The sequence below is a fragment of the Nomia melanderi genome, unplaced genomic scaffold (genome assembly GCF_051020985.1).
Source record: "Nomia melanderi isolate GNS246 unplaced genomic scaffold, iyNomMela1 scaffold0108, whole genome shotgun sequence".
NCBI classification, from domain to species: domain Eukaryota; kingdom Metazoa; phylum Arthropoda; class Insecta; order Hymenoptera; family Halictidae; genus Nomia; species Nomia melanderi.
In genome coordinates, this window is record NW_027475223.1 from 157,501 (window position 1) to 164,144 (window position 6,644).

General features: G+C 50.6%; 1 non-coding gene across 1 annotated transcript; it reads right to left on the bottom strand.

Annotated features, from left to right (window-relative positions):
• Nucleotides 1-289: 289 nt before the first annotated feature.
• LOC143175552 (5.8S ribosomal RNA) lies at nt 290-444 on the bottom strand. The gene has a single exon (XR_013000281.1). It is a non-coding gene; the product is annotated as a 5.8S ribosomal RNA (ribosomal RNA).
• Nucleotides 445-6,644: the final 6,200 nt, after the last annotated feature.

Below are 6,644 nucleotides of genomic sequence, written 5' to 3' on the forward strand. Positions count from 1 at the left end.
GTCGTAATTGAACGACGCACGACGCCGCGAACACTCACGCGAGTCCATACAAACGATTCCGATCGTTTTGCAACAACTAGAACGTACACTGTCCGTGAAATTCACAGAATTTTCGCGTGTCCGCGACAAACGCCGACGAGACACCCATCGTTCGCTCGTACGTAGCATCCTTCTCTTAACCCGACTCAGAAACGTTCTTTGCGCCCTTCGGTAAAAAAACGTTCGATCCGAAGAGGTGAACGACGGCGGGGATTTGACAGAGCTACGCAAGCAGTGTATGGTACGTAAACGACCCTCAGCCAGGCGTGGTCCAGGAATTGTATCCGTGGACCGCAATGTGCGTTCGAAATGTCGATGTTCATGTGTCCTGCAGTTCACACGTTGACGCGCAATTAGCTGCGTTCTTCATCGACCCACGAGCCAAGTGATCCACCGTTCAGGGTAATCGTATAAATTTTATATTTCACATATATAATTTTATTCTCATTTGTTCGACCTAATATCTCTCTTCTTTCAAAGAGAAGATAAAAGTTGATACCTGAATCTCCGACCAGCGCGCGAAGGAGATTCAGGCGTCGCCTTGGAGACGACACCGAAGCCTTTCGAGACGAAAAACGTTCAAGTAATATGTATATATTTCTCGACGTTCCGGGCGTATAGTGCATTCAAAAACCCGCGAAAGACGCAGAAGACTCGCACGCGTGGAAACGACGGGGATATATTTTGTATCCTACCCGATACTGAATCCATCGCGTGCAGTCGACCCTCGCGTTCTTCCGATCAGACGCATCTATTGTTGCGCGCATGTTTTCGCGTCGCATCGCGCGAAACGTTGCACGAATCGTACCGATCGATCGATTGAAAGCAAATAATGAAAAAAGACTTCACAGCTGGCTCTTTGCCGGTCATTCGTCCCATGTTATCTCTTGCCGCGAAATTGGCGCGCAAGAGTTGGGTGTCAGACGCGCGGCTTTAAAACGAGCTTCACGGCCGGTCCCTTCGTTACCGCTTTCGTTCTTTCTCTCGGAACGACCATGAACGAACACGACGAGCGACGCTACGGCATACACACGTCCACGGATTCGATTAAAAAAACAGACTTCACAGCTGGCTCTTTGCCGGTCATTCGTCCCATATTATCTCTTGCCGCGAAATTGGCGCGCAAGAGTTGGGTGTCAGACGCACGGCTTTAAAACGAGCTTCACGGCCGGTCCTCTCAATTCCGTGTACGGTACACGCAAGATGCGGGTTCCACTTCCAGACTACCCGGTCCCTTCTCTCTACGAGAATCGATAGTAGAAGAACGGCTCGAAAACGCGTCTCAGAGACTAGGGGAAAAGAAGCGGTATGCGAGCGAAACGAAAACGCATTATGGAAACGTCGCGAAACAATGTTCGACGGTTGCTCGGTTCCAATCGTGCGGCCGTTTCAATTTCTCGTGCGCTTCACCGTCCCTCCGTAACTCTGGCCGATCGCGTATACCGAAGAGCCGACACGCGCAAAAACCACAGGCATTGTATACTGTATATATATATGTTACAGTCACAGCCTTCGCGCGTTTTACTCTCCGACGCGGGGTTTCCACGACGAAAGAGAGACAGTTTCGTGGCGGGTGACTCGGCCGAATCGCTACGACGGGTATTTCTATTATAGAACGAATCATCGCCACCCTTTACCAGTGCCCGACGAAGGAATCACAAGGTCATCTGGAGTTTACAATGCCAGCGACGGTAATTCCAACGAAGACCCGATAAGTCAACTCATCGTTCTATTTCTCCCCGTACAGAAAAGCGAATCGACGCTAACGCACCTCGCGCAAGCACGAACGTTCTCTTCGCGTGGATCATCCCATCGTCGAAAGATGTAAAGACGCATTGGAGATCGTGGTCTCTGGCGGGCTCATTGCACGCCCCACTGCATATCTTTCCTCGAATCGAGAATGATTCGTCCACTAAGGCTGCGAAACTACGCGTCGAGGAAACTAGGGGAAAGAAGCGGGATGCGAGCGAAACGACAATACATTATGGAAACGTCGCGAAACAATGTTCGGCGGTTGCTCGTTTCCTCCTGCGGACGTTTCATTGCTCGGGCGCTTCACGTCCCTCCGTAACCTTCGCGCGATCGCGTGCCCCGGAGAGCCGGCAACCGGTGAACCACAGGCGTATAAACTATAGTCTTCTATAGCAAGCCTTCGGCGGTTACTCTCCGACGCGGGGATTCCACGACGAGAGAGAATTTCGTGGCGGGTGACATCGGTCGAAACGCTACGACGGGTATTTCTATTATAGAACGAATCATCGCCACCCTTTACCAGTGCCCGACGAAGGAATCACAAGGTCATCTGGAGTTTACAATGCCAGCGACGGTAATTCCAACGAAGACCCGATAAGTCAACTCATCGTTCTATTTCTCCCCGTACAGACAAGCGAATCAACGCTATCGCACCTCACGCATGCACGAACGTTCTCTTCGCGTGAATCGTCCCATCGTCGAAAGATATAGCCGCTTGGAGATCGTGGCCCATCAAGTTCTTCCGTAACTCCTGCGCGATCGCGTACCCCGGAGAGCAGGCAACCGGTGAACCACAGGCGTATAAACTATAGTCTTCTATAGCAAGCCTTCGCGTTTACTCTACGACGCGGGGATTCCACGACGAGAGAGATTTTCGTGGCGGGTGACACGGCCGAATCGCTACGACGGGTATTTCTATTATAGAACGAATCATCGCCACCCTTTACCAGTGCCCGACGAAGGAATCACAAGGTCATCTGGAGTTTACAATGCCAGCGACGGTAATTCCAACGAAGACCCGATAAGTCAACTCATCGTTCTATTTCTCCCCGTACAGAAAAGCGAATCGGCGCTATCGCACCTCACGCAAGCAGGAATGATCTCTTCGCGTGGATCGTCCCATCGTCGAAAGATGTAAGACGTACAGAAATCGTGGTCCATCACGATTATTCGTAACTCTCCGAGTCGCGTATCTGAGAGTAGGACAAACGGAGAACCACAGGCATAAATAATACTATATGTTTCTTATATAGTTAGCCTTCGCGTTTTACTCTCCGACATGGGGATTCCACGACGAGAGAGAGTTTCGTGGCGGGTGTCTCGGCCGAATCGCTACGACGGGTATTTCTATTATAGAACGAATCATCGCCACCCTTTACCAGTGCCCGACGAAGGAATCACAAGGTCATCTGGAGTTTACAATGCCAGCGACGGTAATTCCAACGAAGACCCGATAAGTCAACTCATCGTTCTATTTCTCCCCGTACAGAAAAGCGAATCGACGCTATCGCACCTCGCGCGAGCACGTAACTACTCTTCGCGTGGATCGTCCCATCGTCGAAAGATGTAAGACGCACGGAAATCGTGGCCCATCAACGTTTTTTTGTAACTCTGCCGATCGCGTATCACAGAGCCGAGACGCACATACCACAGGCGTATAATACCGTTTTCTTTCGTATGGTAAGCCTTCGCGTTTACTCTTCGGCGCGGGGTTTCCACGTCGAGAGAGACATTCGTGGCGGGTGACATCGGTCGAAACGCTACGACGGGTATTACTATTATAGAACGAATCATCGCCACCCTTTACCAGTGCCCGACGAAGGAATCACAAGGTCATCTGGAGTTTACAATGCCAGCGACGGTAATTCCAACGAAGACCCGATAAGTCAACTCAACGTTCTATTTCTCCCCGTACAGAAAAGCGAATCGACGCTGTTGCACCTCACGCAAGCACGAACGTTCTCTTCGCGTGGATCGTCCCATCGTCGAAAGATGTAAGACGCACGGAAATCGTGGCACATCACGTGTTTTCGGAACTCTGTCGACCGCGTATCTCAGAGACGACGCGCGCGAACCACTGGCATATACTATTATATATCGCGTTTTACCCTCCGACGCGGGGATTCCACGACGAGAGAGAGTTTCGTGAGCGGGTTGACTCGGAAGAAACGCTACGACGGGTATTTCTATTATAGAACGCATCATCGCCACCCTTTACCAGTGCCCGACGAAGGAATCACAAGGTCATCTGGAGTTTACAATGCCAGCGACGGTAATTCCAACGAAGACCCGATAAGTCAACTCAACGTTCTATTTCTCCCCGTACAGAAAAGCGAATCGACGCAATCGCACCATACGCGTGCACGTAAACAACTCTTCGCGTGGATCGTCCCATCGTCGAGAGACGTAAGTTTTCATAGTATGAATTCGCGTTTTACTCTCCGACGCGGGGATTCCACGACGAGAGAGAGTTTCGTGAGCGGGTTGACTCGGAAGAAACGCTACGACGGGTATTTCTATTATAGAACGCATCATCGCCACCCTTTACCAGTGCCCGACGAAGGAATCACAAGGTCATCTGGAGTTTACAATGCCAGCGACGGTAATTCCAACGAAGACCCGATAAGTCAACTCAACGTTCTATTTCTCCCCGTACAGAAAAGCGAATCGACGCAATCGCACCATACGCGTGCACGTAAACAACTCTTCGCGTGGATCGTCCCATCGTCGAGAGACGTAAGTTTTCATAGTATGAATTCGCGTTTTACTCTCCGACGCGGGGATTCCACGACGAGAGAGAGTTTCGTGAGCGGGTTGACTCGGAAGAAACGCTACGACGGGTATTTCTATTATAGAACGCATCATCGCCACCCTTTACCAGTGCCCGACGAAGGAATCACAAGGTCATCTGGAGTTACAATGCCAGCGACGGTAATTCCAACGAAGACCCGATAAGTCAACTCAACGTTCTATTACTCCCCGTACAGAAAAGCGAATCGACGCAATCGCACCATACGCGTGCACGTAACAACTCTTCGCGTGGATCGTCCCATCGTCGAGAGACGTAAGTTTCATAGTAAGCCTTCGGCGTTTTACTCTCCGACGCGGGGATTCCACGACGAGAGAGAGAGTTTCGTGAGCGGGTTGACTCGGAAGAAACGCTACGACGGGTATTTCTATTATAGAACGCATCATCGCCACCCTTTACCAGTGCCCGACGAAGGAATCACAAGGTCATCTGGAGTTTACAATGCCAGCGACGGTAATTCCAACGAAGACCCGATAAGTCAACTCAACGTTCTATTTCTCCCCGTACAGAAAAGCGAATCGACGCAATCGCACCATACGCGTACACGTAAACAACTCTTCGCGTGGATCGTCCCATCGTCGAGAGACGTAAGTTTTCATAGTATGAATTCGCGTTTTACTCTCCGACGCGGGGATTCCACGACGAGAGAGAGTTTCGTGAGCGGGTTGACTCCGAAGAAACGCTACGACGGGTATTTCTATTATAGAACGCATCATCGCCACCCTTTACCAGTGCCCGACGAAGGAATCACAAGGTCATCTGGAGTTTACAATGCCAGCGACGGTAATTCCAACGAAGACCCGATAAGTCAACTCAACGTTCTATTTCTCCCCGTACAGAAAAGCGAATCGACGCAATCGCACCATACGCGTGCACGTAAACAACTCTTCGCGTGGATCGTCCCATCGTCGAGAGACGTAAGTTTTCATAGTATGAATTCGCGTTTTACTCTCCGACGCGGGGATTCCACGACGAGAGAGAGTTTCGTGAGCGGGTTGACTCGGAAGAAACGCTACGACGGGTATTTCTATTATAGAACGCATCATCGCCACCCTTTACCAGTGCCCGACGAAGGAATCACAAGGTCATCTGGAGTTTACAATGCCAGCGACGGTAATTCCAACGAAGACCCGATAAGTCAACTCAACGTTCTATTACTCCCCGTACAGAAAGCGAATCGACGCAATCGCACCATACGCGTGCACGTAACAACTCTTCGCGTGGATCGTCCCATCGTCGAGAGACGTAAGTTTCCATACTATGAATTCGCGTTTTACTCTCCGACGCGGGGATTCCACGACGAGAGAGTGTTTCGTGAGCGGGTTGACTCGGAAGAAACGCTACGACGGGTATTTCTATTATAGAACGCATCATCGCCACCCTTTACCAGTGCCCGACGAAGGAATCACAAGGTCATCTGGAGTTTACAATGCCAGCGACGGTAATTCCAACGAAGACCCGATAAGTCAACTCAACGTTCTATTGCTCCCCGTACAGAAAAGCGAATCGACGCAATCGCACCATACGCGTGCACGTAACAACTCTTCGCGTGGATCGTCCCATCGTCGAGAGACGTAAGTTTCATAAGTAAGCCTTCGGCGTTTTACTCTCCGACGCGGGGATTCCACGACGAGAGAGTGTTTCGTGGCGGGTGACTAGGCCGAAACGCTACGACGGGTATTTCTATTATAGAACGAATCATCGCCACCCTTTACCAGTGCCCGACGAAGGAATCACAAGGTCATCTGGAGTTTACAATGCCAGCGACGGTAATTCCAACGAAGACCCGATAAGTCAGCTCATCGTTCTATTTCTCCCCGTACAGAAAAGCGAATCGACGCTATCGCACCTCGCGCGAGCACGTAACAACTCTTCGCGTGGATCGTCCCATCGTCGAGAGACGTAAGACGCACGGAAATCGTGGTTCATCGCGTCTTTTCCTACTCTCTTGAATCGCAATTTCGTATAGAGCCTACACACGCGAACCACCGGCATATACTATTTCTTCTCTCATAGTAAGCCTTCGCGCGTTTTACTCTCCGAC